We start from the raw sequence: 21,765 nt of genomic DNA on the forward strand, positions 1-21,765 counted from the left end.
TCTAGGCCCATAGGAATGAATGGGGAGATATTCCTTAACCCCTCCCCTGCTGATGACGGAACCGCTCCGTCATCAGCCGCGGTCGTGCTGTGCTGATGACGGAGCGGTTCTGTCATGGCCCGCTCGGCACGCCTGCACGGCGCGGATTCCGCGACTGCGCTGAGCGTTCTATTCAGCGGGGCGGGCTATGACGGAACCGCTCCGTCATAAGCACAGCGCAACCGACGCAGATGACTGAGCGGTTCCGTCACCAGCATGCGCCCGCTGCTCTTCCGCCCCGCCCCCTTAGCACAGCGGCGGAATAGCCGCCGCAGTGAAGGGGTTAATTGCGACTCGCAATTTGCGAGTCGCAATTACGCTATTTTTGTAATGATTTCTTGATGCATAGCATTTTGCTATTCCTTAATAGCGAATCGGTATTTTTCGCTATCTAGGAATAGCAAAATGTGTTCTTGATGAATCTGGGGGATAATACCCAAACTATTACGGCCAACGGTCTTATAAGCCTCCGTAATAATTCTCGGTAACTGACAGGGTTTCTCGGTTTCTGGAATATCGCGCAAAGCATTATACACCTGGAAACTTACCGCATCTCCCTTGACATTAGCAAGGACGAGATCGCGAACCAAGTCAAACGCATTCCCAACTCCACAGCCGCCTCCGGTTCGTGTTGATCCTGAACAAGCTTAATGACGGAGGGTAGTACAGCCATCGACGGGGTGCCAAAGCACCTTGTATAGACTGCTGCAAAAATCACACCCCAAGTGGTACAGTCATTTACGTCTGGCACTAAGTCTTTCTGCAAACGAATGGTCAGGATCCTGTGTTTCTCCACAGGAGTGGTATTCAGGAATACTTCCTCCAGTTGGTCAAATTTTTCAGCAAGCCAAAAAGGCATTTCATCCTTATCTTGGGGACGCTTGCCCATAACCGCAGTAACCATAGAGGGAGGTTGCGGGCAATGTATTGAACCAGACCCCTTATTACGGACACTGCAGAGGCATAAAGGGGTCTTAACTCAGGAGAGGTCAACCGTCATCAGTCAATTATGGTGTACCAGTAACTCGGCTTATCTTATTCTAATGAAGAGGTGGATGCCCTTCTGGCAGACCCCTCACTGTTTTCTGACCCTACAATTGCCCAGACCATTTTGCAAACTACGGAATGGGATAAACTCACAGAGCAGAAGCGAAGTAGAATCAGGGCCATTTTGCACGGTACAATTTTAACTTCATATTTAAGAAATAATGTTGCACCAAAGGGTTTGCTGGTAACTAACGCACCACGAATCATTTTGGACGACGCACAATTTCGAAAAGAATGGGCCCAGATCGCGTGGCACTGTACCCGCGACTGGTTAGTCCTGATAATAAAAACAGCCCTAAGATTGTCTGAGGCGATAATGGTGGTGATACAACTCACAGAAACACACTTCAGAGCCACTTTGACAGGGTATAAAAAGAGGTTAGACTAATTAAACAAAGAGATCAATGAATATAAGGATTCATTAGCCCAATCTAAGGCACAGAAGTTCCAAAAAGACCTTGCCAAATGGTCTTTTGATAAAACAGGGGGCAGTGACAGTTCTGACAGTGACTCCACAGCAAGTGGGTCAAGCGGCGACTGCTCAAAATCTCGCCAAAGAGGAAGAGGCAAGAACAGAAGACAACCCAATTATCAACAAAATTGGCCATCATTCCAACAACCTGGTGCAGGTGGCTACCATGGCATGTTCCAGCATCCCCAGTACCAACAAATGATGGGATGGAATCCCCCTTTTCCACCACCGATGTTCCAACAGAACATGTACCGAACACCTTTTTAGGTCTCGCGACCCGAGCAGAGCGAGAATTCAAGTAGCCAAAATCCTCGTGAAACTAAGGGCTTCTTGCCCTGCGGTTTCCTTTAAGTTCACGTAAACCACGTGACAGCAAGCTCCTTCGTGCACGACCTTGCCTGAGCCTTGTGCCTATCAGCCTGCCAGTTCTCCTCCCCTAATTATTCACTTAACTTGTGACTCCCCACATCAAAGCCTCAGCCTCCCTCCCATGCCATTTGCTTCCTAACCAGCCTGCCTCGCATAATTGCATCAGACACTTCAAAGGAATGCGCCCTCTGAGAGCCACTTTCACGGCCGTGCATTTCTCTTCCCCCCCTCCCCACAGCAATGCCAGGAGCTTGTTTGTTTTGTTTCGTGTTTCTATTTATTTTGTGCTTTCCCGTCCAGTTGCTTGCCCCCACCTCCCTCGCCCATTCTCCTGTTGCTCCACCATGCCTTCCAGTCCCTTTTTCTCTTTTTTTTTAAACTTCCTTCAAAATAGATATGATGTATGCTTCCCTACTTCGCCATTTAGAGTTCATTCTGACTACCAAAACATGGACAATTTCGACACCTTGATTGATCGCGCAGCGGGGGGTTTACAGCAGTAGTATCATGTTGGCACTATGTCCCCGTGTCTTTTGCAGCTCGCCATGGCCCCCGCTGGGGCGCATTCAGTGCCTGTACATCGCACGCCTCCGAACGCCCCAGCTCGGTGATTCTGAGTGCATCTGCCCAGCTATAAGCTGTGCAGGGACAGCGCGTGCCTCGGGGACATGGCAGCTGTCTGCATGTCTCTGCCATTTGCTCTTTCTGCCTGTGAGTCCATGGTAACACCTAGTACTTCCCATTGTCCCTTTGTGCCTTTTAGAGCGGCACGGCCTTCTTTGTATAATCCACGTGATTCTGACTCAGATGAAGCTCTTGTTTCAGGCTAACCGGTTCCTGTGATTTATATAATTTCCACTTGTGTTCAGTTGATGTTTATAAAGTATTGAGAGATGGAGAGTGTGGCAGCTTGCTTTCTTGTCTCCTCCACTGCCTTGAAGTTGTTTGCCTGGTGTGATTTATCTGCAGGTTGAGTTCCGGAGCAGGACACACACACATCCAAGCATATTGCACTCACTTGGTTATTGGCCAGCACAAAGTGCCTGAAAGCTCGGCCCGCTTGTTAGAAGGCATTGTCGGACTGGGAAAGATTACGGCCCCGGACATCAAAATAAATGCGCCCCCCATGTGTAATTAGATAGATAAAAAAAAGCGGCCCATATTTCGAACTTGTTGCAGGTTTGAACTCGTAAAGACACGCAGTACACATGATTTTTCAGGGTATAGAAGACTGCATGGATTTGAGCTTTCTACAGGCTGTGATTGTTTTAACATCAGGGAAGTCAACAATAACAAGCATTGGCATAGCCAATAGGTCTCGCTTGTGGGACCTTATAAGTATTTAGTTTTGCAGCACAATATCCTTGGTGCAACAAGGATATTGTGCTGCAAAACTAAATACTTATAAGGTCCCACAAGCGAGACCTATTGGCAATGCCAATGCTTGTTTAGAGAGGGGCCCGAGAGTCCGCGGGAGAAGAAAAAGCAACAACCAGGTCCAGTGGGAAGAGGAGGAAGCAGTGGGGCACAACACCAGGAGCAAAACCCAAGAACGACAAGCAGGTCTGAGCAATCAGTAAGCCTAGTCCCGAATCTGTCTTCTATTACCCTAACAGTGATGAAGCGAGTTTCAGAAATGTATTCATTTCAGCTCGTGAAGTCACACTTCCATAACTGAATTAATAATACTAATGATCTGTGCTGTGTGTATTAATTCAACCTAGTTTTAAAAGTTGCATTCACACAAAACATGTGGGAAATTAACATGTGTGTTCATAAACGTGCATTATGTTGCATCTTCTTGTATGTGGAAATTAATAAATTAATCCGGCCTATTGTCATGTCATAACTAATTGCGGCTGTTTTAATTAATGGCATGTGCCTATTTTATGTATGCTTTTGTCTACGTGGTGTCTTTTATTCCTTTACAGATGCATGGAGAATCCTGCTGGATTAAATGAAGAATGGTAGATATAAATGCTGCTTTATTTGTGTGCTTCTGCTAGGTAATTTAGACTAATGGGTTAATCATTAGCAATGGTGGGTGGGTAACAGAACAAACTGTATTTCTTTCATTAATTATTCTTTTGTGTTTGTTTATATAATAGTTATCGTAAAAGTGGTTTTGGGCCTAGTGCATACGTGATTGGCAAAATTCTGCTCGGAGAAGGCAAGAGTCCAAATGTGGTCGAAATCCCTGCCAAACTTATTGACGTGATGAGAAAAATGAAACGTGATGAGCTGACTGTTCTTTAGTCAAGCAAGGCCAAGGCCAGGAACCGGCAGAGGAGTTTGACAAGCCGAGGAAGTTATGATTTTCTTTCAGTAAATGTTGCAAACTGGAGGAAGCCTCGCAACTCGAAAGCTAAAAACAATGGACTCTAAGAAAGTGACGGAACTGATGTTCTAAAAAATGGAACGACACGATGGCCTGTCGCTTGACAGCCAATCAGACTTCGACTTCAGCAGAAAAATATAAGTTTTCTTAGATTAGTTTAGCGTAGAAAGGGTATAAAAACTCTTCCCCCGGGGAAGAGAGCGCTGCTTCTTGCTGACCTTTAGATGGGTGTGACGTGCTGTTGGACCTTTCTTGGAGCACGTAAGAGACTTTAAAGACTTTTACCCTTCATTCTCTAATATAGCAAGTGTAGTTAGGGACTTAGGATTTGACGATGCTAAAACTGTTATTTTCTATTTGAATTATGTTTCTGATTTAACTTGAAAATGTCATTACCATTTGCAAAGATTTTAATAAAAATGCTTTAATAAAGATTTCTAATGCACTATCTAAATAAATAGTTAATAAATATTTTACTTTGAAAAACAAGCTGGCCTTGTTATTTCATGAGTTTAGGTTACCATTAGCAGATCCTTTTGCCACAGTGGCTTAATTAATTGTGAGGTTTGAAGAAGTATGATGAATTCATTTACCGCGGTTGTATATAAATGTATATAATTTGTGAATAGGTTAATTAGGTCACATGATTCAGTTGGTCAAAATATGTCATGTTAGTTTATGGGCCTTGTGATTGATTTATGATTAATAGTGTATATTGTGGAGTTCGGTAGCGTAGCTTATGGCATATTTCCTATAGGCCGCTGGATCAATTTCCTGGTAGCAGACTGATGGTTGCTATGGTAACCAACATGCTACATGGTAGTTACATAGGATCGATGTATAACATAGGTTGAGTTTGTTCATTTGTATTACATGTAGTCGAAAGGTTTTTTCCTGCAGTGTGAAAAATCCTAGTTGTACCGGTACAGAGTGGTGTGATATGAGTGAAGTCACACAGTGCATTTGATCCGTTTCAGAATAGTGGTATTAATATATATCACAAGTGTTGTAGTTGTACAACACGCGTTAGGGTTATAGGTGTGCTAGATAGAATGTATGTATAGTGAGGATTGTCTATGAAATCGAAGCTTTGAGTATAGGGACAAGGAGCCCGTTCTAAAACTCATTGCGGAAAAAGTATTAGAACATATTCGAGCTTGAGTGAAGGGTAAGGTAACGTCGTTTATTTTGCTGGCGATTTAGGTTATCTGTGGCTGGTTAGAGTCCTGCCAGGATTTTGTGTATGTATGGTTAGGGATACTTTCCGTTTAAAAGTGCGTAAATGATTTTGTAATTCCGTTCGAGTCAAACTTTGAATTGCTACTTTATGTGCATTCAGAGGGAAACGCGTTCGCAATTGCTTGTTCGAAGGGTAGAGTAAAAGTTTACTTTATCGGCGCATGTATATTCTGTGAGAGTAGCGTCGTCTATTCCACGCAAAAGAATTCTTGCACATCTGTAAAAACCTGTCACTTTATTTTAGAGAAACAGACAAATGGTTTGTTCTTTTTGTCGTTATTAATTGAGTTTCATTGAAAAAGCGCTCTTAAAATGGCGCTGTGAAAAGTCTTTGTGAAGGAGGGGTGAGCGCTGAGAGTGAGACGAGAGAAACCGCAGTGGCTGTGTACGTCACACGGTCCGTGCAGTGATTGGGTAGCATACGTCACAGGCTGTGCTCGGATTGGCTCTCGTGACTCTGACGAGCTGTAAGCTGATTGGCTCTTTGGGAAAATATCATTTCTATTGGTTGAGCAAGGTGGTGACGTAGCTCAACCCTGATTGGCTTGTTGGTGTGTTTCGCGCACGGATTGGTTAGCGTTGCGGAACAACCAGGAAATATTTACGATCATTTCCAATTAAGCGGATTTGATTTAAAAATGAGTTATTTTTACAAAAAAATTGAGAAAAGACTTACAATGCTTCAAAGATTTAAAATTTTTATTTTTCCTGATAAGAAAATCGAGACGCGAGGTGGTAAATTACTTCATAAATACAAGACACCTGCAGCGTATATGGAAGGCGAATATGGTCATAATACTTGCCTATGGTTTGATGTTTGGAAACATTACACCAAAGATGACGGTGTTTTGGCCTGGCCGGATGATGGTTCATTTAATATGAGAATTTTAAGAAATTTGAGAGAAAAGATGACGGCTCTTGTACCAAAGCCTAGACCAACACAATTTGAAGCTTTAGTTGAATGGGCGGATGAGATGTTTCAACTTCAGAAGGAAGCGAATTGGCTAAAAAGACCTCCTAAAACATCGATTTACAAACGGGAAACACATGAAGATAGAATGCGTGTGTGGAGACAGGCAGACATGTGCGATGGTCTCTATCTAATAAGAGAAATGGGCTTAGGGACTCCAGGTGAAAAAAGTACTGAAAAGAAAAATAATGCTGTTGTAGAAAGTGAATCAGAAGATGCAGTCTTAGAAGAAATTTATACTACAAATAAAAAGCAGGCCTCACTGAGATCGCCTTGTTCATGGTCCACTCCGATGGTTTCTACAGGAACCACACCAAGTGCACCTCCATTAAATGAATCACCTAAATTGTACCCAAATAATTCAGAATCTTTTGGAACTCCAGAAAGGCTTGAAACAAGAACTAATTCCAGTGTTTATAATGAAAGCAGAAATTTTCCTGAAACTCCAATGGAAAGGGAAGGCCCTAGATATTCAATGAGAGCTGTCAGAGATGAGGAAGTTGCAAATACTTCAGAATATTTACGATCAAAAGAGGAATTAACTCGGCAGTTAACTAAGGGCATGGAAGCAGTGACAGTTCCAGTAACGATTGGTCCTGTTCAGCCTGTTTTTGATCAAGGGGAAATTAAACAGCCAGGTTTGACAATTCCATTAAATGCAGAAATTCAAAAAGTAGCTGAAAAGTTTTATTCGGATTTATCTGAAATACATCATGAGAAATCAAAAATGTCTGATTTGACTTTTAATCAAGGTTCTTTTAACCAGACACCAATGGGTGCAGAGTCAGATGCTGGGACTCCTGAGAAAGCAGAGTCTAATTCAAAACTTGATGTTGCGAAATTAAAAGCAGATTAAGAAGAAGTAATAATTGGTACAATTGGTCCTGACAGTTTGAAGTACTATCGAGATGATGAACCTTTGTTCATCAGTAAGAGCATTCAATGGAAAACAAAGAATAAATATGATCAGTTGGAGGAACTGGCTGCAGAATTAGAAATCGATTTGAGTAGACAGAAAAATTTGGGAAAGCATTACAGATTAGATTTTACAGAAAAGGACATTGGGAACTTTAACACAATGGGAAGAATTACGCATATAAAAGAGTTGATTGTGTACATCAAAAAGTTGGGTGACTTGAGTAAATGGAGAGTGAAATGGACCAAAAAGAGGGAAGACGAAAGGTTGGATAAACTGTCTAAACAGTTTCCAATGAGGGAAATTGCAGGTGGTGGATATGTTCATGTCCCATGGTCAAGACAGGATAGTCTGCTTTTTACAAATGATTTTCCTCGGCTGAGAGAGAAGCCTGTAGAATGGTATCGACAGGTAGACAGATTCATCAAGGTTTCGAAAGTTCTGTGGATTGATCTGGATGGATTTTTTGACATTGTTGTCCCATCAGATCTTTGGACAGAATGTAAAATTGCTGTGAGTTGGCCAAAAGTGGAACCAGAACGAAACAAAGAAACAGGTGCTCCGGCACAAGAGGTCATGGATCTTTATGACAAAGTGATTTACTGGTTGAAAAAGAAAATTGCCCCAAAAGAAGTTGATTGGGTAAAAATAGACAGGACAAATCAGGAACCAAAGGAGTCAGTTCATTCATTTTATGAAAGGTTATTACTGGTTTTTAAGCAGTACAGCGACTATGAAAAATTAGATGAAAAGGATATGAGCCACTTTATCTACAGATTTGTTTACGGTCTTAGACCAGAAATTGGAGAAATGATCAGGAATAATATTGTCGGATGGCAATCAAATTCAGTTGACGATATTTTGAGAAAAGCAAAATACTGCAGTGATGAGCTAGAAGCAAAACAGAAGAAATTAAAGGAAAAGGCAATGTAAGCACAGGTGAAGGTGGCTGAACATCAGATAGCAAGCCTTGAGAACAAAAATGTGGATTTTGTTCAGAATCAGAACCAGAATCAGAGAAAGTTTAAAAATAATTTCAACAAGCCAAAGTTTAATGTTAATATTGAAGAGTTAAAACAGAAATTACCTTGTTTTAATTGCGGCAAAATTGGACACTGGAAGCGTGAGTGTAAAAACCCGCCCAGAAATGTTAAAAATACATAATTAAATCCACAGATGCAGAACGATGTGGATCTGCAGCAACAGCTACAGCGACAAATAAATGAATTGAGTCTACAGCAACAGCTACAGCGACAGTTAGCTCAGCAGCAGAATCAGATTCCACAGCCTCCACTTCCCAATTGTGGGGGTGGTCAAAAATATAATCCAGGTACGGGATTCAGCGGAGGTGATCAGGTAATAAGAGCTCAAAGACCTAATGTGCAAAATGCATCAGGACAATTTTTGTTAACAGGAAACCAAGGAAGTGATTCAGACGACTGCTTCTGACGGTGCCCGAGAGAGGGTGAAGAGTGTGTAATTGGAGCCACTCTTGAGGTTGACCAGTCTGGTCCATATGTAAATGGTAAAGTGAATGATGTAGAAATCACTTTTCTTGTGGACACTGGTGCTACCCGTTCTACTGTTAGATCAGTAGAAATTGAAAACCTGCCTCTCTCTGGGCATACTATCCAAGTAGTCGGTGTAAGTAATCAGCAAATTAAAACGGATCTGACTGATCCTGTGAAAGTGGAAATTGGCAATTTCAAAGACAAACACAGGTTTGTGGTTTGCAACAGCAGTCCTGTGAATTTGCTGGGGAGAGATATATTGTGCAAGATGAATTGCAGAATATATTGCTCACCACAAGGAATAGAATTACAAACCATGGAGGAAGATGGGTTGTACAGATTAACAATGTTAATGGTTGAAGCAGAAGAAACAAAATTATTTCCTGCATTTGATAAAGAAAATTTACCTGAAGAATTGAAAGAGACAGTCAAAGATGAAATTTGGGATTTGACAGGAAATGAAATGGATCTGATGAAACATGTTGATCCAGTCAAAATTACAGTGAAACAGGGAATAGAATTTCCAAACATTCCTCAGTACAAAATGAATGCTGAAACAATTGAGGGTGTTATTCCTGTGATTGAAAATTTCATTAAGCAAGATGTTTTGAAAGAAATTGAGAGTAGTCCTTGTAACTCACCATTTATGGGGATCAAAAAGCCAAATGGAACGTACAGAATCGTTCAGGATTTGATAAAGGTTAACCAAATAGTTGTTCCTTGTTGTCCAGTTGTTCCAAACCCAGCAGTTATTCTTTACCAGATTCCGCATGATGCAGAATGGTATACTGTCATTGACCTTTGCAATGCGTTCTTTACTGTTCCATTGCATCCAGAGAGTCAGGAAATCTTTGCGTTCAGATTCCAAAATAGGACTCTCGCATGGTGTAGAATTCCTCAGGGGTATACAGAGAGTCCTTCTATCTTTAATGAGCTGTTAAAGAAATCATTGGAAGATCTAAATTTACCTGGCAGATCAACATTAGTCCAGTATATTGACGATCTGTTGATAGCTGCAAAAACAAGAGACAACTGTGTTACAGATACGATTACTCTTTTGAATCATCTGGCAGATGAAGGACATAAAGTGTCTCCTGCAAAATTGCAGTTTTGTAAACAAGAAGTAAAATATCTTGGCCATAGAATTGAAAAAGGAATGAGACAGGTGACAATTGAGAGAATCAAAATGATTCAGGGAATGCAACCTCCAAAAACACAAAGACAGGTCAGAATGTTTCCGGGAATGGTTGGTTACTGTCGTCAATGGATTAGTGGATTTTCAGTAATTGCAAAACCACTGCAGAGACTGACAAAATCAGACATAAAAGATCCAATTGTTCTTACTGAAAGTGAGTTGGAAGCTTTTGAAAAAATAAAAAGAAGCTTGTTTGAAGCTCCAGCTCTGGGCATGCCAGACTATGAAAAAGATTTTGAGCTGTATTGCAGTGAAAGGGAAGGATGTGCATTGTCTGTGTTAATACTGAAACATGGAAATTTGAGAAAACCTATTGCCTACTTCTCAGCAGTCCTTGATCCAGTTGCAAAAGCTTTACCAGGCTGCTTAAAAGCAGTTGCAGCAACCAGTGTTAGCCTTGAGCAAAGTGAAGGAATCATAATGGGATTCCCTGTGAAAGTCTATGTTCCCCATTCAGTTGAGATTATCCTTACAAGGAGCAAAACTCAGCACCTCACAAGCAATAGACTGACCAAATATGAAAAAGTCATTCTGGGATCAGATAATGTGTCTATAGCAAGGTGTGTGAATTTAAATCCTTCAACGTTGTTACCTGATACTGAAATTGGTGATGAAAATGATGTGGAGCATGAGTGCTTGGATGTTATGGAATATTGTACCAAGCCAAGGCAGGACATTAAAGATGTACCATTGCCTGAGTCAGATCATGTTTACTTTGTGGATGGTTCCTGTCTGAGATCAGAGGGAGGCATTTTAAGAGCAGCCTACTCAGTCTGTACAGTTGCAGATGTTGCAGAAGCATCATGTCTTGAAGGAATTCGTTCAGCACAAGTGGCTGAATTGATTGCTTTAATTCGTGCATGTGAAATAGCAAAGGATTTGAGAGTCACCATAATAACTGATAGCCAATATGGGTATGGAGTTGTGCATGATTATGGACAGCTCTGGTCTCAGAGAGGCTACATGACATCAGCAGGTTCACCAATCAGAAATGCAAAATTTATCAAAAGGCTAATAGATGGCATACAGTTGCCAAAAGAAATTGCTGTAGTAAAATGTGCAGCTCACAAAAAGGGTGAGGATTTTATCACCAAAGGGAATGCTTACGCAGATGAAATTGCAAAATATTGTGCAAGAAACAATTTTGCACTTAATCGGGAGAAAAACAAAGAGTATGTTTTGAATTCACTAATGCTAACATCAATAGTTGAGACATGGCAAGAAGTCAAGGATTTGAAAAATGAAGCTGTTGATGAGGAGAAAAACACATGGTTGAGAGCAGAATTTAGACAGCGAGATGAGGATGGAGTTTGGACTTACAAAGATGGCAGGGTAGTTTTACCAAATTGCATGATTGCTGACATGGCCAGAATGTACCATGGCCCAGGTCATATTGGAAGAGATTCAATGATTAGGCTTTTCAAAGAAACTTGGTTTAATCCCAAATTCAGAACAATTGCAGAATCACTCTGCCAAAGGTGTTTGATCTGTCAACAAATGAACCCAAACAGGAAGTCGGTTGTGGGAACGGGAACCATAGGACGGGAGGGTGGTCCTTTCACCAGGTTACAGATGGATTTCATTGAGATGCCCAAACACAACAGGCTGCAATATGTTTTGGTGATTGTCTGTTTGTTTTCAAGATGGGTAGAAGCATTCCCCACACGTCACAGTGATTCAATTACTGTAGCAAAGTTGCTTTTAAGAGAGATAAATCCGAGATACGGATTCCCTGTAACTATAGAGAGTGATAGAGGAGGACATTTGGATAACAGACTGTTGAAATTAATCTGTGAAGCCTTACACATTGAGCAGAAGTTACACTGTGCATACAGACCAGAGGCATCTGGAGTTGTAGAGCAAATAAATGGGACGATTAAAAACAGAATAGGGAAAATGTGTCTAGCTACAGGCATAAAGTGGACAGATGCTCTTCCACTTGTTCTGATGACTCTAAGAAGTACACCAGATAAAAAGACAGGTCTGAGTCCTCATGATATCATAATGGGCAGAGTCATGAGACAAGCATTTATACCAGTAGGAAAACTGTTGAGCATTAATGACAGTGCAATTTTGGAATACTGTAAGAAGCTTTCTGACGTCGTGACTTCTGTGTCTAATCAGGTGGGAACTGAAGTACAGTCAAAAGACAAAGTGCAAACGCATGATCTGAGACCTGGAGATTGGGTGAGAACAAAAGTTCACCGAAGAAGAAACTGTCTGGTGCCGAGGTGGCAGAAACCGAGACAGGTGATACTTGTGACAACAAATGCAGTAAAGTGTAGAGGAATAAAAAGGTGGATTCATCCTAGTCATACTATTCCTATACCTACACCTGAGAACTCTGATGAAGAGAGTGATACAACAGCTGATTCAGATTCTGAAGAAGAAGCTGAAGAAAATCCAGATTCTGAAGATCGACAGGGAGGTCGACATCTGGAAAATACATCTGTGAATGGAGATTTGACTGAAAAAGACTTGAAAATTATTGTAGTAGATTCTGACAATGATGGAGATCTGCTAGAAAAAGAAACAGCAGAAGAATCTAACAAAGAAGCAGAAAAAGCAAAAGAATCTGATCAAGATAAAGAAAAAGGAGCAGAAACAGGAGGAGAGTCTGATCAGGTTCAAAGCAAGACCAGGAGAGTATCGAAAAGCAGAAAAGAAGCTCTGAAAGCAGGAACAAGAAATCTGATACTGGGAAGATGAAGGTAATTGAAGAAGCGGAGGAAGACGAATTGCCAAGTACCAGTTATGAAGTAATGTTCCTAACGGAGTGAGGCTGCAGAGTAGAGAAGAACCTGAGTCAAGAGCTGGAATTTCTGACAGTGAATTTGATGAAAGTGATGAAGAATCTCAAATAAGGAAATTTAGAAAAAGATCGTGGAAAACAGAATCTAATGTGACTGAACCAAAGAGAAAATTACTAAGAAAAGGTGATACCTGGCCAAGTGAAAACGGAGGGCTGAGAGTCAGGTTAATAAAGAGATCAAAGGAACAGGTGAATGAGATAACTACTCAACAACAAAGGGAGAGCAAGGGAAAGGAGACACTCTCTCAGTCCCCAACCAATCGTATATAAACAAAAAGAGAGAGGTCAGATCAATCTCTGATCAAACTTTCAGGGATTTTTAAAGACCACACGAAACGGAGTCAGAATAAGGTTAGCACACCCTATTTGGGTGATAAAGAAAGCCCTCACACACCGACCTAGTCAGTGTCATGCTTCATCATCGGGCCCCACCAAAGAGGCCGAGTGCCTCTTTGGTGTGCTACGACGCCAGAAAGACTGCGGAGCTGGTTGTGTGGGGAGGGAGTGCTCTAGATTACAGTGAAATAATTAAAAGTGCCTTAGAAAGGGTATCAAAAACAAAATTTAATGAGTGATCCCTAAGGCACAAAGAGTATTAAGTGTCTGGATTTAGTTGCCAAGGTTTATGGTTGGTTAAATACAGAATATACTCAAAATAGTTTTCTTAGTCAACATGTTTCTGCCATAAGGGTGGTTGTTAATTACCAAGGCATTCGTCAGGACTAAACCCCGGCGGTATGGGCTCTCTAATCACCCACCCTAACCTGGGGACGTGAAAGTGAAAATTAAAAAGGTGAAAAAAGTGCTTAAAAATGGGGGAAGAGTAAGTTACTCATTACAAAAAACTCCTTAAATTTTGGAGTGTTACAGCACCTGTAAAGAAGAAGGAACAAACAAACAGAAGACAAACATCAACATAATTAATATGTGCCCTTCTGAATTGTCATCGTGCTCCATGATATGTGGCTTAAAAGTGGTTTTCCCAAAGTAACCAATGAATTTACAGCACCTTCCAGATAGCCCCTAGAGGAAGATAGCGAATAACTCTGGGAAGTGCAGTGCTAAGGGTGTACTATTAACAAACTAGAATGGGGGGGTTTTAAAAACAAATGCGTGAACTCCTTCTGAAGGGATCAATGGACCTCAAAGGTCTGTGCCCCTCAAGCTGGTATCTCTAGATAGAAATCTCACTTTCAAAAGGGGCGCTATTAGCACCATGGGTCACGGGAGGGGATCGGAGCGAACCTGGCACATCCTAGGAGAAAAGGAAGAACCATTGCAGTAACCTGTGCAAATGTGGACACTTAGCTTATATTGTAGAAGAAGAGCGACCTCGAAAGCGTCTACTCACGCCCTCAGTGCTCTCGATCCGCCGGAAACCTAGTTGTGGCCTCGATACCGGACCCCGAAGATGGGAAATCGGGGCCGGCAATGCGGATCTTAAGGGAAAAACAATCGCGTCTGCGCGCTGTTTCCGGATGGGCGTGTTCCGCCGCAAAGCGAGGCTTGGAACGCACCCGCCCACCCTGGAAGGTACGGTCCGGAGTGAGAGCGAGGCTTGGTTGCCGTCAAGCTCTCTCAATGGACCCCCTGATACAGCGGTGCTGTGTGAGCGGAACTGAAAAGTAAATCGCCGCGCTAGTGCCAAATGTTTGGAAATAGGGGCGCTGGCTTTGAAATAAACCCCAATTAACAATGGATCAGAGGTAGAATATAACCGCTACATGGATCAATAAGCCAACTATACAGGGCACAGAGCGCTGATCGTTGGGTACCTAGTGCTGATATAGACAATGACACAGCAATGATCTTGGTCGATATGGGATGTCATCGTTAAGCCCATTTATGTTAATGGGCTTGACGGCACGCACCTAACAACATGCAGTACGAAGAGATATCCAAATCCACTGAAGCTCGAGCTGAAACCTTAGTTTTCGATACAGACGCCACAGAGAGGATATACGCTTTGATTAGCGATGACCTAACACAAACTGCGACCAGCAGAACAAAGGAACAATGCATCAAGCAACTTCTTTATCTATCAAGACGTCGAATTAACCAGAAGCTACACGCCAACACCTTGATAAAATATCACAAGGTACTCCGCATTCCCCGTGGCCTACGGATCGCATTGAAACCGTCACTCTGTAAAAATTCCAAACAATTCATTGAGAGATGGAACGCAATCCTAAATAAGTGCAGCCTTGACTTGATCTTGTTAATTGTGGAGGAATTATCTGGCATACTATCTGATCTCACTCAGGAGATAACAACGCTTGAAAGTGAATTAAAAGAATTGAGCACCCCTGAAGAACTAAATGCGACACTAGAAGAAATTTCTGCTCAACTGGACAGACACACAAGAGAAATAAATGAAAGGAAGATACGCAAATTTCGACGGGACACCCTGGACTACAAGCTAGGGGAGGTATATACGTGGGCTGATGTTTATGCCCAGCGCCGCAGAAACAAACCCTTTAACCCAAACACAGATACCTCATCTTCGGGAGTGATAATACCAACAGACCCCCTAGAAGAGCACCCGCAGGACCAACCACGTCTGCTCAAGCATCTAGTGAAACACCTTCAACCCAAAATATCGATTTAACCTCCACTGAGTCTTTTTTAGGGGAAGGCACAGACAAAACCGCAGACCTCGACGGGGGAAGAGGGCTGGAAAAAGGCAACGGAGAAACTCAACAACCCCCAAAGACCAACAAGAAAACCAGGAAGCACCGCTAGTGATCAACATCTCGAACACTACCCTGACCGATCACGAAACCAAGATTCTTCAAAAAGGCATGACTTTTGTTCCCACCAGTGACACCAACCTCCTTGAATTGGATGTTAGCACATTCAAACTCACAAGGAAACTTCGCCTCAGACACTTCTTTGAAAAAGTTTTGGATCCCGCTACCAACCAAAAACCAGATGAATTGTTGGGTTTACGACCCTCTAGTACCTTCATACCACCAGTCAGCCACAAAAGCATCGACATGTTCGAAACTCTGGTGAAACAGGATATCTCCAAGATTAACTTTCGTAAAAAGACTCATAAGAACATCACCAACAAAGACATGGACACTCTCAGAAACATTGCAAAAAATCAGGCGATAAAATGCGTGAAAGCTGACAAAGGAGGCGCTCTCGTCATCCTTAACACGGATCTTTACAGACAGAGAACCATAGAACATGTCATGGACTGTGATGTCTACTTACCTTTAGACGGTAATCCCACGAATGAATACAAAAGGGAATTAGTGTCCATCGTTAACAAAGCCACAACTGATGGAGTCATTGAAGAAAGAACCAAGAAATATCTAATCATGGAACATCCACGGAGTCCGTCAATAACCATGCTCCCGAAGATACACAAAAACTTGTTGGACCCACCATTTCGTCCAATCGTTTCCACTAGAGGATCAATTCATGAGCCCACTGGCAAATTTATAGACCGGTATTTGCAACCAATGGTCCAATCTTTACCCAGTTACATTAAGGACACTACACAACTACTAAATAAATTATTGACCATGGAATTTTGTGAAGATGAGAACTTGATTCTTTGCACAGCAGATGTGAGAAGTTTATATACCTCCATTCCGCATGAAGGAGGCATTAACCCGGTGGAACAAGCCTTGCTTTCATCAGGAATCAACGACTCTTTAAAACCTTTCATTCTAGAATTGATGGTATATACCCTGTACCACAGTTACTTTGAACATGACCAAACCTGGTACTTACAAATGTCCGGAATGGCTATGGGGAATTGTGCGGCTCCTACCTATACGAACCTATACATGGGTAATTTTGAACACAACCACATATACCAGAACAGAATTTGGATGGACAACCTCAAACTCTACACACGTTACATCGACGACCTACTTTTTATTTGGAAAGGCTCCCAAGAAAGCTTAGAACTGGCCTTAATGGATCTCAACACCAAGGACGACCGTATAGACTTTACTTGGAACATCAACCACCAAGAAATTGCCTTCTTGGATGTGCTCATTCAAATAACCCCACAAGGTATACAGACGGATCTTTACAGGAAAACTACAGACCGCAATAACGCGCTACTGTATAGCAGCTTACATCGAGACTCTCTCAAGAGACATTTACCTTACAGCCAGATGCTTAGAGTAACCAGGATTGTTTCTGACCCCAACATCAGAAGGAACCAAATCACAGACATGGCATCCAGATTCCAACGGAGAGGATACCCTGAGACCATCCTTAAAGACGTCATGGATCGCATATCCAACATCTCAAGAACAGATGCCTTAGCTAGCAAATCTAAAACTGAAAGCCAGAGAATGGTATTGGTTTCAAGGTATTCGACCTCAAGCAACCAATATAAACAGATCATTATGAAACATTGGCGCATCCTATCATCAGAACCGGATTTCGGCGACCTCTTTCATGATCCCCCGATCTTCGCCTACACCAGGCCAATGAACTTTAAGGAAATTCTATCCAAGCCTCTTGCTGCAAACACATCTATCATCCACACTGGAACTCGGCCATGTTACCATTGCAGTAATTGCAACAATGTTATTAAAGGCAACACCGTTTGCCATCCAATGAGAGGGTTTAATATCAAACTGAACGTCGACGCTACATGCGACTCTTCAAACTTAATCTATCTCCTGAAGTGCCCATGTGGCAAAACATATGTGGGAAAGACAAGTAGGAAAATCAAAACAAGGTTGAACGAGCATAAGTCCAATATCAGGACCAAGAACTCCAAATCGAACATTGCGCTTCACTTCAATGAAGCGAACCACAATATATCTCAACTTAAATATTTGGTTCTTGAGATTGTCCAACAAAAAGAAGGCAGAGACAACAACAAGGCGCTGCTGCAGAGAGAAACAGCCTGGATGTACAGGCTACAATCACAGAAACCTTTTGGTCTCAATGACCGGACTGAGCTAAGTTGCTATTTGTAATGCCGCCCTCGGGCACTTTTTGATGCACTGTAACACTGTCTTGCTGTTTGCTTTTGATATAGTCATTTTCTCAACCATGTCACATTACTGAGGCAGGAAGCTCACTTCCCAATTTCCCTTCCAAGATGGCTACCCTTGTTTCCTTATGATCCGACCCATCCACATTTCACTTAGTCCTTTTTTTGTTTTTACACCCTTCCCCTAAACTCCGCGTTCACTCCGCGGAGTTCCACCTTCACAGACCGCCTCTACCGGTCCCGCTGATGAGACTGACCCGGTAAGCTTTATGGCACCACCTTTTTCCGCAACCCGCCACCCAGCAGAGTTTCAGCGACCCGTATACCTTTTAACGGGTTCGCTCGTTGATTTAGTTACGCATTGCTGCTTTTGAAGCTCGCCCGAGCCATTACTACTCACTCGTTCCCATGTCGAAACCAGAGCGCCCTTCTTATCCTGCGTCCCCGCACCCGATCCATGGTACTGCGCTTCATTAAGCCCGTATGGTTCACCTGATTTACTATGCCCACACTTTTCGTCTTCATGCTCCCTTAGTTCTCTTCTTTCACGCTCCCTAAGCCAATCCTCTATTTAATTTCCACAGTCTGCTTTCCTTGCTTCACCGACCATTTGATGCATGTTGAATAATTGTCAAATTATCCTTGACACACTGAAATGTATTACATGTTTTGTATTCTTTGACTTTTAACGATATTGATGTGGCTATATATCCTCTTTGTTTTAGAGCTCCTTGAGAAAGGACACCATTGTCCGAAATGCATCGGAGCTATGTACATTCTCAGACGATATGAAACGATGGTCTGCTAATTCATATGAATATAATATGACAAACCTGGATTAAAAACTTACCTGAAACATTCAACTTTGGAACCTTATTAATTACAATTGTTTGGAAACCACTGTGTTGTCTCACCACGCACAGCTCCACATAAGTGTGCCCACCACAGGGATGCGCCTACACCCTTGTAGCGCACTCAACCCTTCAACCATTTAGGACGTACTTTGAACAGTTACGCCGCCTGTAGGAGCACCTTCACCTTGATACTCTTATCACCTTTCCAAAAAACTTTGACAAACACGCGGTGCGCCACGCCCACTCCATTTGGTATGCGGTTATATTCTACCTCTGATCCATTGTTAATTGGGGTTTATTTCAAAGCCAGCGCCCCTATTTCCAAACATTTGGCACTAGCGCGGCGATTTACTTTTCAGTTCCGCTCACACAGCACCGCTGTATCAGGGGGTCCATTGAGAGAGCTTGACGGCAACCAAGCCTCGCTCTCACTCCGGACCGTACCTTCCAGGGTGGGCGGGTGCGTTCCAAGCCTCGCTTTGCGGCGGAACACGCCCATCCGGAAACAGCGCGCAGACGCGATTGTTTTTCCCTTAAGATCCGCATTGCCGGCCCCGATTTCCCATCTTCGGGGTCCGGTATCGAGGCCACAACTAGGTTTCCGGCGGATCGAGAGCACTGAGGGTGTGAGTAGACACTTTCGAGGTCGCTCTTCTTCTACAATATAAGCTAAGTGTCCACATTTGCACAGGTTACTGCAATGGTTCTTCCTTTTCTCCTAGGATGTGCCAGGTTCGCTCCGATCCCCTCCCGTGACCCATGGTGCTAATAGCGCCCCTTTTGAAAGTGAGATTTCTATCTAGAGATACCAGCTTGAGGGGCACAGACCTTTGAGGTCCATTGATCCCTTCAGAAGGAGTTCACGCATTTGTTTTTAAAACCCCCCCATTCTAGTTTGTTAATAGTACACCCTTAGCACTGCACTTCCCAGAGTTATTCGCTATCTTCCTCTAGGGGCTATCTGGAAGGTGCTGTAAATTCATTGGTTACTTTGGGAAAACCACTTTTAAGCCACATATCATGGAGCACGATGACAATTCAGAAGGGCACATATTAATTATGTTGATGTTTGTCTTCTGTTTGTTTGTTCCTTCTTCTTTACAGGTGCTGTAACACTCCAAAATTTAAGGAGTTTTTTGTAATGAGTAACTTACTCTTCCCCCATTTTTAAGCACTTTTTTCACCTTTTTAATTTTCACTTTCACGTCCCCAGGTTAGGGTGGGTGATTAGAGAGCCCATACCGCCGGGGTTTAGTCCTGACGAATGCCTTGGTAATTAACAACCACCCTTATGGCAGAAACATGTTGACTAAGAAAACTATTTTGAGTATATTCTGTATTTAACCAACCATAAACCTTGGCAACTAAATCCAGACACTTAATACTCTTTGTGCCTTAGGGATCACTCATTAAATTTTGTTTTTGATACCCTTTCTAAGGCACTTTTAATTATTTCACTGTAATCTAGAGCACTCCCTCCCCACACAACCAGCTCCGCAGTCTTTCTGGCGTCGTAGCACACCAAAGAGGCACTCGGCCTCTTTGGTGGGGCCCGATGATGAAGCATGACACTGACTAGGTCGGTGTGTGAGGGCTTTCTTTATCACCCAAATAGGGTGTGCTAACCTTATTCTGACTCCGTTTCGTGTGGTCTTTAAAAATCCCTGAAAGTTTGATCAGAGATTGATCTGACCTCTCTCTTTTTGTTTATGTACGAATGAGATAACTAGTCAGGAGGATCCTGAAAAGAAAGCAGAGAAAGGAAAGAAAATAGAAGTTATCTCAAGAAAAACAAAGAGAGTTTTAAAGCAAAATCAAAAGTATAAGTCTCCTGAATGGGCTTATATTATAATACCGCCTGTAGTTGAGATAAATAGTAGCAGTCAGGAAGAAGTTGAAGACAATAGTGACAATGATTGAAGTACTAATCTGTTAGAATTTAGGTTTCTGTTTTTGGCATAAGGCTGAAGAAATTGTGTTAGGTGACACAAGGTCGAAGAAATTGTGTTTAGTTGGAAAATAACTTGTGACGTAAGGTCGAAGAAACGCTGTTAGAGGGTTAAAAAAAAAAAATTTTTAAAGGGGGGTATTTAAAAATGTAGGTTTTACATTAGACAGATTTTTAAATTTTTGTTTTCTTTTTCTGTGATAAGGCTAGTGAAAATGCCTTTTGTTTTGAAGCGTGGTACTTCGAAATGTTCCATTCTTAAAAATTGCTGTAAGATGACTCTGATATGTATGCTCATATTAATTCTGCTCTGGTTACTTTTAGCTGTCATCTTTCCTTTCGGGATCGATAAGGAGATGTACAAAGTCAATATGACAAGCAAAGCTTCAGTTAGTCAAGACAAACATAGTGCAACAGGCAGAGCTAACAAAGTTATTGATCACAGACCAGAGGCTCATCAAGATAGGTATGTTGGTGATTTTTCTAGCAATACATTTTCGAGGCTTTTGGGAGAGTATGTTAAGGTTATGGGTGTCAATGATTGCTACATTTGTGTAAAGTTACCTGCTTCTGTTTCTGAGGGAGTGACATACAATATGCTTCCTCTTACTTATGGCATAACCTGCAGTGTGATAGCTAGTTTATTTTATCAGACTGGTCGCTTGGAGTATTATTATTCTAACTACGATGAGATTTTTGCTAACCTGAAAATTGAGAAGGCTTTAAAAAAACATAAACAAGCTAAACAGATGAGGGAATTCTTTTTAGTTACTAATGAACTCACTTATGAGTATGCTTACAGAAATAATCTAACCTGCAAATTGAGAGCTGAGGAAAAGACTTTCCTGAATCTTGTTGAGGAGAGAAGGGCAATCTATAAAAGAAATGAGATGGTCAAACAGACCAAATCCAAGTTCTGGCAGAAGGAGGACGAAAAGTTTAATGGCAAATCTTTTGACAATGTTGCAATCCACATAGACAAGCCAATTAGTGGCAAGCTTTGCATTAGGAGAGATAATACACTTTTTGATAATTACTTTGTAGGTGCTAGTAATTGTGAGGACACTTATCAAATCATGGGGG

The 21,765-nt window shown here is 42.1% G+C and overlaps 1 protein-coding gene and 1 pseudogene across 1 annotated transcript in view; both read right to left on the reverse strand.

Annotated features, from left to right (window-relative positions):
• LOC144756469 (dnaJ homolog subfamily B member 1 pseudogene) overlaps nt 1-14,739 on the reverse strand; it is a 29,158-nt pseudogene extending 14,419 nt beyond the window's left edge.
• The window catches only part of KIFBP (kinesin family binding protein), a 940,192-nt gene that overhangs the window by 890,902 nt on the left and 27,525 nt on the right, over nt 1-21,765 (reverse strand). The window lies entirely within an intron of this gene.

Source organism: Lissotriton helveticus, chromosome 5_1, assembly GCF_964261635.1.
Source record: "Lissotriton helveticus chromosome 5_1, aLisHel1.1, whole genome shotgun sequence".
NCBI lineage: Eukaryota > Metazoa > Chordata > Amphibia > Caudata > Salamandridae > Lissotriton > Lissotriton helveticus.